Below are 12635 nucleotides of genomic sequence, written 5' to 3' on the forward strand. Positions count from 1 at the left end.
CTACAGTAGGGACTGGCAAGTTGTGAGTAATTAGCAAACACGTTTATTAGGATGGAATGAGCAGGCAATATACCAAGCCCTGAAGACACAGACGTAGAAAGATGAAGATTATTTTCCTCAAGGGGTTCCATACTGATACAAAATATAGATTATACAACATCTGATATGGAAGACTGTGGCAAAGATCAAGATGCATTTTCTTTTTATAGTAGTTGCATCTGACATATCCTAATGTAATAAAGGAGGACATTAAAAATAATACTTCTACTGGGAAAGCGAAATAAATGTGCTCAGTAAATCTAAATAAGAACTTAACGTCCCAGACTGACTGAGACTCTCCAGCCAAGGGCAGTCAGCAACCAGAAGCCCTCCTGAGCTCTGTCCTTCCCAGGTGTGTGTCCACCACGCCTTACAGAGCAGTATAATGCAGTGACTTCGTTCCTTGTCCCCAAACACCCTTTTAACAAATGCACTGTTTTCAAACTATGTTTAATGGCAGACCTCTGGTGGATAAGAATCCAGAAACTCACATTCCATCATGGAGGCTTATCTGCGTGGATTTTAAAAACCAAGGTCAACTGCAACTAAAGGGGTCCCAGTACGATGCCCTCGTACAGCACCAAACAAACATCCGTGGAAACCGCCTGCTACCACATTGGCCCAGGCGTGGGCTCTGCTTCTTGCCAGTTTGTTGGGACTCTTCTTAACCCTGTAAGTATAAGTTCACTATTTGATTCAGAACATGGACTAACCTCAGAAAAAGAGAGGAACCCAAACATTTAGCTTCAATAGCATCTGTTTAAGATGCCCCCATCACAGTTTCTTTCAACTTCCCATAAAATAACTACAGGAAAAAAATATGTATATATATACATTTATGCTATTTCTAAAACCTAGTGCCAGAATCTTAGAAGTCTCTTCACAAAAAAGACTTATTTTTCCACTTTAAAAGTAAGGTTGATGAAAGCAAACCGAAAGCGTACACACATGTGCACACGCACACAACACAAAGGCTGGTGGATAGAGAGCTCTCAGAAGGCACCTCGCAGCCGCTTTTCTCCCCAAGGCCACACCCATGTAGGCTCCCTGAATTTGTGATAAAGAAAAAACTTCTCTATACATCTATGTAGGGAGAAAAGGATTACAGGGAAATATCCACTTTGTTTTTAAAGAGTTATAAAGCCAAATATTATCATTAGCTGTGTCATCTCTCATGTGTGACACTAACAGATAAAATTCTAAGGAAGGGCTTACAATCCGACAACTCCACTCCTAGATACATACCCAAGAGAAATGAAAACATATCTACACAAAGCACCTGTACACAAATGTTCATAGCAGCGTTATCATAATAGCCAAAAAGTATAAAACCCGAATGTCCAGCAACAGATGAATGGAAACCAAGATTTGGTCTTTCCATACAATGGAATATTATTCAGCCATAAAAAGGAATGAAATATTCATACAAGCTACAACATGGATGAATCTTGCAAACATGTTAAGTGAAAGAAGCCAGATATAAAAGGTCATATATTGTATGATTTCATTTTGATAAAATGTTCAGAATAAGGAAATCTGTAGGGACAGAAACAAAATTATAAGTCACCAGAGGCTGGGGGGAGGGGAAGGCAGAATAACTACAAATAGGTATAGGGTTTCTTTAGGGGATGTTGGAAATGTTCTGGAGTTAAATAGTATTAGATTAAAAAAAAAAAGAAATTGGATATTCAGAAAGATACTGTTATTGGTCCAAAGTCACACAGCTGGTTGGTAGCAGAGCCAAAACTATGGAATAAATGTTTATTCCTACCATGGCTAAAAACATTGCTTATTTAAGTTTTATTATACATCATTCTATATTAAATCCAAATGGCCCTTTTAATAAATAAATAGTATTACACACTGCTGATGGTGCACAACTTTGGGAATATACCCAAAACCGCTGATTCGCACACTTTAACAGGATGAATCTTGTGGTATGTGAATTATATCTCAATTTAAAAAAAGAAAAGGCTTAGAAAGCATATTCCTGATGTGTTCTTGAGAAAAAAAATTGGAAATATATTCCAACCAATTAAGCTACAAATAAAATACAAGAATTGAGACTTCCTAGTATTAGAAAATTATTAGAAATCTGGTTATCAAATAGGGTAATAAGCGGAACAAGATCTTGGTCATCCTTTGAAGTGAGGTAATGGCGTACTGTACATGCACAGGAAGACTTCCTCTTTTGCTTGCCCTCCCACTCACCCCACCCCCTGCCATGCACCCAGGCTAAGGATTAGTATGTAAAACCGTCCCTTAGTTCCACCACAAGCATCAGAGTCTGTGAGAATGATCTGTTGATAGATCAGAAAACACTGATCTAAGAAAAACAATAATGAACTTTGGTACTCCCTTTTCCCCCCCCCCCAAAATAACAGCAGTTATGTACAGACCTCTATGCCTAAAAGCCATGCTCCTTTACCACACCTCACCCTCTGGCCTCACTGTTCTCTTTGACCTATGCCTCTTTGACTCCTGGGTTGGAGACCCAGGAGATCATTAAGGGTGAAACAATCTAATAGCCTCAGTGAGAAGCATGGGGAGGGTCACTCCCTGTGACTTATCCCTGTCAACATTATCACAGTCTTTTCTCCATCAGTAGCCTGGAGGGTTTCGTAGGTCATCTCTACATTGGCAGATGTGGTTGATGATTTTTCCAGGCATCAATTTTTTTAATTGAGATATACTTGTCCTACAACGTTCCATTAGTTTCAGGTGTTGATACTTCATCCCATCATGATAACTGGGATGCAGTAGAGGGTAGGAAGATGTTGAGCGGGAAGGTGGCTCTCCACGTGGAAACTGGCAGCAGCATGAGCACGATAATAAAGCCATGGTTCCAAGAAAAGGCAAATTACCCCCAGATGCCTATTTACCTCTAGTGGGATGGGAACGTAGGAACACTCAGCGGAGAGATGAAAAATATAAAGAGAATTAATGGAAATTCCAGAGCTGTTTTCAGTTCTGAAATTAAAAAAAAACATACTGAATGAGCTTAACAGCAGAATGGAGGTGACAGAGTAAAATGTCAATCAACTTGAAAACATATCAATAGAAATTACCCAATCAAAAAAAAAGAAGACAGAGAGAGAGAGAGAGAGATGACAATAGATCCTCAAAGGCCAGTGGGACAATATCCAAAATTCTAATATACTATAATAGCATATTACACAACTTCAGAAAGACAGGACAGAGAGTGGGGCAGAACAGTATTTGAAGAAATAATGGCCAGACAATTTCTCAACTTGGTGAAAGACATGAATGTAGAGATTCAAGAAGCTCAGTGTACCCAAAGCAGGATAAATACATACGAAGCCACGCCTCATTGCATATCGCCAATTTGCCAAAAACCAAAGACAAAGAGAAAATCTTGAGAGCAGCCAGAGAAAAACAACACGTTACGTACTAGGGAACAATGTTTGAATAATCACTGACTTCTCATCAGAAACTAAGGAAGCCAAAAAACAGTGGGATAACATCTTTTAAGTGAGAAAAAACTGTCAAACCGTCAAACCACTGAAAATATCCTCTAAGAACGAAGAAAAAATAAAGCATTAATGAGGAAGAAGAAGAAGGAAGAGGAAGAGAAGCAGAAGGGGAGGAGGACAAAAGCTAAGGATCCTCTGACAGTGAGCATGTGCTACAAGATACTCCACAGAAGGTTATTCAGGCTGAAGGGAAATAATGCCTGAGGGAACTCAGATGCCCAGAAACAGTACAAATCTAGGTAAATATAAAAGGACTTTCAAATTCTCACTTTTTAAAACAATACATTTTATTGTTTAAAGCAAAAATTATAACACCATTTAGTGGGACTTATAATGTATGTAGATGTAATCATATGACAACTACAGCATAAATAATAGCAGGGTGATGGGGAATAGTCCCAAGTGGTTATAGTTTCTACGTTTCATGAAGTCTACAATTCTAGTTCTAAGTAGATTGTGAAAAGTTAAGAAGGTACATCCCTAGAACAACTATTAAAAAAAAACATGCACATATCTAAACATTAAAAAAACTTAATAGACAAATTAAAATGGAATTCTAACAAATATTCAAAAGCCCAAAAGAAGGCAAGAAAGGAGGAACAAAGGAATAGAAAACATAGAAGATTAAATAATACATTATTAATAATGATGTGATTATAACTACATTTAAAGTTATTGGATTAACCACTCCAACAAAAAGGCAGAAATTGTCAGAAGACAGAAATAGCAAGACCAATTATATATTGTCTCAGGAAGCAATCTATAAAAATAAAGACCCAGATAGGTTAAATGTCAGTGGATAGAAAAAGACATCCCGTACAAACAATAAGCTTAAGAAGGCTGGAATAACTATATTAACATCACATTAAACATACTTCAAGACAGAAAGTATTGGGACTTCCCGGGGGTCCAGTAGTTATGACTTTGCCTTCCAATGCAGGGGGTGTGGGTTCGATCCCTGGTCAGGGAACTAAGATCCCGCATGCCTCATGGCCAAAAAACCAAAACATAAAAAAACAAAACAAAAAACAGAAAAAAGAAAAAAAACAGAAGCAATATTGTAACAAATTCAATAGAGACTTAAAAAAAAAAGACAGAAAATATTAACAGAGATAAAGAGGGACATTTTATAATGATGGAAGGGTCGATTCGTCAGGAAGATAGACAATCATAAAGTGTATGTGCCTAGTACAACATTTTTAAATGCATAAATCAAAAACTGACAGAGGTAAAAGGAGAAATAGATCATTCTGTCTATAACTATACTCAAAAATTTTAACACCCTTCTCTTACAAACTGATAAAAACAATTAGGCAAAATGTAAGTACACAGGTGATCTGAAGATTATCAACCATATGTCCTGATTGATATTTATAGGACGATTACAGGATACACATTCTTTTCAAGTACACATAGTACATGGAAAAAAAAAAAAGGCCATATGCAGGGCCATAAAACAAGTCTAAACAGATTTAAAAGGTTTAAAGTCCCAAAGAGAATGTTGTCTGATCACAATAGAATATAATTGGAAATCAATAAGATAATTAGGAAATCCTTACGTATTTAAAAATCAAACAGCACACTTCTCAATGATCCACTGATCAAAGAATAAATCACAAGGGAAATTAGAAAATATTTCTAACTAAATCAGAATAAAAAATATAAAGATTGGTGAGATGTCACTAAAATGTTTAGAGAGCAATTTGTAGCTTTACATGCCTACATTAAAAAGAAGAAAGTTCTAAAATCAATGACCAAGTTTCCACTTTATGAAAGGTAAAAGTAAGCCCAGTGTAAATAGGAAAAAGGAAATAACGAAGAGCAGAAATCAATAGATTTTTTTTTAAAGAGAGAAAAAAAATAGAGAAATTAACAAAGTCAAAAGATGGTTCTCTGGAAAGACCGACAAAATTGATACACTAGATTGAACAAGAAAAGGAAAAAGCGAAAGAATACAAATTTTCAACATTGGCAATGAAAAAGACATTATTGATACAATTGCTACAAACATTAAAAGATAGTTATAACATTATGAACAACTTTATGCCACTAAATGTAAAACCATAGATGAAATAGAAAATTTCTTTGAGAAATACATTTTCCAAAAATTGACACAAAAATGAAACAGAAAATCTGAACAGCCCTATAGTTATTTAAGAAAAAAAATTATTTTTTAAAGAAAATTCCAGGTTCAGATTATTTCTCTGATAAATTACAATACAATCTGATATAAACTCTTTCAGAAAACAGAAGAGGTATTTCGCAGCTCATTATATATGGTGAGTATAACTCTAATCCTCAAATCTGACAGAGATTACAAAAGAAAAAAGAAAATTGCAGACCAATGTCTTTCATGAAAATAGATGCAAATATACCTTACAAAATTACCAAATTGAACCCAGCGATTGTGACCGAGTTAATCCCAGTAATGCAAGATCAATTTAACATTTGAGAATCTATGTAAGCCATCACATTAGTAGAATAAAATTGAAAACCATATGATCATTTTAATACACACACAAAAAATATTTGACCAAAAAAATCCATTTTTGATTTTTAAAAAATACCCAGCAAACCAGGATAAAAGGAAACGTCCTCAATCTAATAAAGGGGTTCTTAAAGGAACCTATAGCTAAAACCGAACTTAATGGTGAAACACTGAATACTATCTTCCAAAGATCAGGAACAAAACCAGAATGCCCACTCTTTCTACTTCTATTCAACATTGTACTAGAGGTGCTAGCCATGGCAGAGGCAAAACGAAATAAAAGGCCTAAAGATCAAAAAGAAAGAAAAACAGTATTTACACAAAACACGATTGTTTTTATAGAAAATCCAACAATTATTGAACTAATAAGTGATATTAACAAGGTTGCAGGATACAAGGTCAATATACAAAAATCAAATGCATTTTATATACTAACAGAAAACAAATAAAAACTAAATTTTTAAAAATCCAATTACAATACCACCAAAAATATGAAATAATAAGGAATAAATTAAACAGAAAATGGACAAAACCTCTACATTTAAAACTTCATAATACTGTTGAGTAAAATTAAAGAAATGTAGAGATATGCCATGTTCAAGAATTGCAAAACTCAATACTATATGATGTCAATTCTCCTCCAAATTGATCTGTCAAGTCAAAAGAGTCATAACAGGGCTTCCCTCGTGGCGCAGTGGTTAAGAGTCCGCCTGCCGATGCAGGGGACATGGGTTCGTGCCCTGGTCCGGGAAGATCCCACATGCCGCGGAGCGGCTGGGCCCATGAGCCATGGCCGCTGAGCCTGCACATCTGGAGCCTGTGCTCCGCAACGGGAGAGGCCACAACAGTGAGAGGCCCACATAACGCAAAAAAAAAAAAAAAAAAAAGAGTCATAACATAATCCTAGCAGGCTTTGTGTGTGTGTGTGTGTGTGTGTGTGTGTGTGTGTGTAAAATTTGACAGACTGACTGTAAAGTTTTTATAGAAATGATAAAGGACCTAAAATGTCTAAAGCAATCTTGTGAAAGAATAACCAAGTTGGAGGACTCACAACCACCTGACTGCAAGAATTACCTTAAAGTTCCAATAATCAGGATAGCATAGCATTTAAATAAGGATCCACAAATAGATCAAAGGAAAAGAATAGAAAGCCTAGCAATAGACACACACACACACACACACACACGTAAATCGTAATCTGATTTTTGAAAATGTCACCAGAGTAATCCATTGGAGAAAGAAAATAGTCTTTTCAAAAGTGGTATTAGAATAACTGAATGTCTTTATGGGAAAAAAGAAACTCAATCCATACCTCACAACATACACAAAAATTAACACAGGATGGACCACAGACCCAAATGCAAAAGCTAAGACCATAAAGCCCTTAGAGGATAACATAGAATAGCTTCCATATTTGAGGGTAGGCAAAGGGTTCTCAGTTTACAGAAAGTGATAATCATGAAAGGAAAAATAATAAATTAGACTTCATCAAAATTAAAACTTCATGTTCACAAAAAGACACCATTAAGAAAATGAATGAGATTCTCACACTGGAAGAAAATATTCAAAAACATTTCTCTGACAAAAAAACTAGCATCTGGGATACATAAAGAATCTCTACTACCTAAGACTATGACAACCCAATTTTTTAAATGGACAAGTTTTGAGCAGATACTTCAGAAAAGATGTAGAGGTGACCAATGCATATGTGAAAAAGCACTCAACATCATTAGTCATCAGGGAAATTCAATGAAAACCAGAATGTCTAAAATTGAAAAGATCGGTAACACTAAATGCTGGTGAAGGTAAGGAGGAAGTGGAACTCCTACATTGTTGGTGGGAGAGTTAATATATATATACATATATATATATAGTTTTGGGGCTGTGGAGTCTCTGTTGCTGCGCACGGGCTTTCTCTGGTTGCCACGAACAGGTGCTACTCTTCGTTGTGGTGCGCAGGCTTCTCATTGCGGTGGCTTCTCTTGTTGCGGAGCACGGGCTCTAGAGCGCAGGCTCAGTAGCTGTGGCTCGCGGGCTTAGTTGCTCTGCGGCATGTGGAATCTTCCCAGCCCAGGGCTCAAACCCGTGTCCCCTGCATTGGCAGGGGGATTCTTAACCATTGCGCCACCAGGGAAGCCCCGGGACAGTTAAATGGCACAACTACTTTGTGCTGCAGACTGTCAGTTACTGATACAACTGAATATACACGTGCTCTCTGACCCAACAATTTCACACTCAGATATTTATCCAAAATAAATGCAAACAAGCATGTTGAAAGCAGTTTTGTTTGGAATAGCCCAAAGCTGGAAAGAGCCTAGGCGACCAGCCCTCAGTAAGAGAATGAATAAACAAACGGTGATATAGTCATAGGATGGAATAATACTCAGCATCTAAAAAAGGAAAAGATAGGGCTTCCCTGGTGGCGCAGTGGTTGAGAGTCCGCCTGCCGATGCAGGGGATACGGGTTCGTGCCCCGGTCCGGGAGGATCCCGCGTGCCGCAGAGCGGCTGGGCCCGTGAGCCATGGACGCTGAGCCTGTGCGTCCGGAGCCTGTTGCTCCACAACGGGAGAGGCCACAACAGTAAGAGGCTCGTGAACCGCAAAAAAAAAAAAAAAAAAAAAGCCTTTTACTGTACAGTTCTTTCAACTTTGTGATATGCTTGCAGTTTTTCAAAATAAAAACATTAGCTCACGAAATAAACTGGAGCTTTTTTTTCTGCTGCTACTAGAAAAAAAAAAAAAAAGATTCATTCCCTGAAAGATACATAGATCCTTTGATCAAACCAGAGTCTCCTACATCTAAAAACAGCCTCATCAAAATAGCTGACCGACTATCCTACGGTCTCTCCCTAGAACCAGCATCGTGCTCTGAACGACTGAAGCATGTTACAAGAAACGTGTAAGAAATCGTTATTGTAAATATTATAAGGATGTATTGATCCCACAGACCAGTGTCATTCAGTGTCCAAATTATGAGAACGCAAGAGAGCCATCCCACTGATTTCATTTTCAGGAAAAGCTTTACTTACCCTTAGTGGCTGGTTTATTTTTATATGGATAGTGTGAACATGGTAACTATTTGCCAACAGGAAACTCAAAGCCAAATTTGTCCTGCACTTCGAGAAGCGACCCCGGGACTTCCCAGGTGGTCCAGCGGTTAGGACTCTGCGCTTTCACTGCCAGGGCCGGGGTTCAATCCCTGGTTGGGGAATTGAGATCCCGAAAGCCATGGGGCGTGGCCCCCAAAAAGTGATAATTAGTACTCTTAGATAAGCACCCTGGAATCATAAAACTTCTCTTCCCTTCCCCATATTTTCTAACTGCATTTTTTAAAACTAGAGTCAATGTCTCATTGTAATGGACCCTATCTTTTTTTTTCAATGAGACAGCTGTTTCCTTATAACTCGGATTAGCCCCTATAATAGTTTCTGTCTTTAAAACAATCATTAGTGATCACCATCTAATTTGTTTACCACTAGTATCTCTCCGTTCAACTAGTTCTATATCTCTGATACTATATGTTATGTTTTATAACCACAAAAATAATTCCAGGCACCTCTTCGAAGTAACTAAACTAAATCAAGGACTGGCTCATTTTAAAGAAATCAGGAAATATTTCAGCAGGGGACTCTGGAGTCTCTGCCTAAGCAGGAAAGATATGAGATGTTCACAGAATGTCACCCTCTGCTGACTCCCTGGAATCCAACTAAATATAAATTTATTTAATCACCAGCATTGAACAACCCATTATTCTACCATCTCCATAACAGATGAAGAAAAGAGTGGATTTACGGTTTACTAGTAATGAGTGTAGGTGATCATGAAGGGTCTTTCCCAACTAGTTTTGTGAATTATTGTTTTAGGGAGAAAGCAGTCACCTCACACCTTTTCTTCTGTAGAAGACAGAAGATATTTTTTACCACAAACTTTACATGGATTATGGGACAGATATTTCACCATCAGAGTCAAAAAATAAACAGAACTCATAAGAGAATTTTATGGTATCAAAAAATAACAATAACTGTTTACAAATAAAGAGGCATTTAACTTCATCCCTTTAGCTATAATGCTTTGAATGTCTGTTTTTCACTCAACACGACATCACTTCAGGATAGCTAGCGATGAAAAAACACTTTAAAGAAGACAACACAGTATTTGTCCCAAGAGCTTCTTAAATTTAGGTGAGCAATCAAAACACAAATCCATGAAATGCCCAAAGGCCACATGTGAAGAGACACACAACCAGAGGCGGTGAGGGGCTCTGAGTTTGAAGCACAAGGTCTGGGGGAGGAGAGGGGAAGGGGACCAGCCCAGTAAGGCTCCTGGGGTCTGTGCCTTAGGAAGTGTCCTGGGATTTTAGGAAGCCTTGTGGCCGAAGTGCTGGTGAGCAACACAGCGCAGTTCCACGAGAGGTGAGTGACTCACTGAGATTTGGAAAAAATATCGATTTCCTCACTTATAAGAGTAGCAAAGTTTTGGACATACTTTCACATCCCCGTCCCCAGCTTGGATCAGGTAATGCAGCACAAATACATGCTTTTATGGACACATCTATCAATTTTCTTCAAACTTTACTCACCAAGTGTAAACGATACAAAGTAGTGACTATTAAGTTCCCTTTAAAAGTCAGCACAAACTAGTCAAAAATAACACAGAAAAAAAAAAAAAGCATCCCAAACCAAACATCAATAATCTTACACTACAAAGAAAGACCATTTCTTACCCAGGCAGTAAAACTTTAAAATGTCCCAATAAACTTGTGTCGGAAACAAAATGAGAGGCAGAAAAAGGAGAATTCTTAGCAAGGAAACCACAACTGCACTTCTATTTAAATTTTGAAGAAAAAAGCCAGAGTATCATTTCTTTTAAATTGTTTAAAAATCTTACTTGTGAAAGCAGTTGGAAAATCAGCTCCAAACCAGAGAAACGTAGTTGACAACTTTGAAGGACTCACCTCTGACTCCTTGACACACACACAGAACATGAAAAAAGGGAAAAAAACTTTCCACAAACTTTGAAACCACATGACTCCAACTTCAGTCCTGCTGTAAGTTCTCCTTTTTCCCTGTTTGTTCATATTCAAAACTTTCATGCTAATGTACACAGATTTATTTATCATGGGCAGGTGGTTTGCATTTAATTCTTCATGTAAGACAATCAGAAACTAAGTAACATGTTTTGGTGAAAAGCTGGACATCTTTTCTCTGACTGTTAATGACTGCAAAGATTCTAATCTGTCATTTTAAAGAGCAAAGACTTTTAATTGCTCTTTATATCTTCACCATTAGAGTCACTTAATTCATCAGAGGGTATTAATGGTCAATGGTATAGACAGTAAATGAAAACCCAAGAGGGGGAATGTCAGTCAGCACCCCACGATACCCCTTCCCCAGCTTCTGAGTAGAGCCTTCTGAGGGGAGGGGCCAGCAGCAGAGCACATCAGGGAAAAGTAACATACAGAATACGGAAAGATTTATTTATAAAGCACTATTCGGTGAAGTATTTGACATTAGCCTTTACATTACCTTTAGTTAATTAACCTATTATGAAAGAAGCAAAATTCATACATATATTACTGAGTTTAAATAGTATTTGGGCCCCAGATGAACTAGGATAAGTTTTATTTTAGAAATTAGTGTTCATGGAAAAGCTAAAAACTAAGACAACAGCAAACAAACAAACTAAATCCATGCCCAACTACCATAATGTGGTCTCTGGGATCAATATGTTTCAGACTAGTTTTAACCATGCCCTACTTGGATTAATATAGAAATCCCTTTCTCATCTTCAAAAAAGAACGAAATCATGCCATTTGCAGCAACATGGATGGACCTAGAGATTATCATACTAAGTGAAGTAAGCCAGACAGAGAAAGACAAATATCATATGATATCACTTATATGTGGAATCTAAAAAAAATGATACAAACTTATTTACAAAACAGAAATAGACTCACAGACACAGAAGACAAACTTATGGTCACCAAAGGGGAAGGGGGGAGGGATAAATTTGGAGTTTGGGATTAACAGATACACACTACTCGATATAAAATAGATAAACAACAAGGTCCTACTGTATAGCACAGGGAACTATAGTCAGTATTTTGTAATAACCTATAAGGGAAAAGAATCTGAAAAAGTATATATATATATATATATATACATTCTTTTATATATATATAAAACTGAATCAATCTGCTATACACCTGAAACTAACATATATACCTGAAACTAACACAACATTGTAAATCAACTATACTTCAATTTTAAAAATTAACATAAATTAAAAATAAAAATGAATTTATAAAAGAGATTAGGGAAAGAAAAAAGGATCAATAGATTTGTAGTATAGTTACATGAATAATCAAGAGAGAAAATTAAAGTCTTAAAAAATTGCTTTTGCTGTGTAAGAGATTCAGGCTTGTGTCTGCTGATAAATTTGACTTTGTAAATAAAGATTTTTAACCACAATCCAAGTGGTCAAAATATGCAAGGAGTTTCTTGGAAGGAACAACAAGTTAAAGATAAGTCTTCCCTTAGCTTTTTGTTTCTTAAAGCACATTATTTTTTTTAAACCCAGCCCCAGTTGTAAGTGTACACAATGGAGTCGAGTGG

Source organism: Globicephala melas, chromosome 17 (assembly GCF_963455315.2).
Source record: "Globicephala melas chromosome 17, mGloMel1.2, whole genome shotgun sequence".
Classification (NCBI taxonomy): Eukaryota; Metazoa; Chordata; class Mammalia; order Artiodactyla; family Delphinidae; genus Globicephala; species Globicephala melas.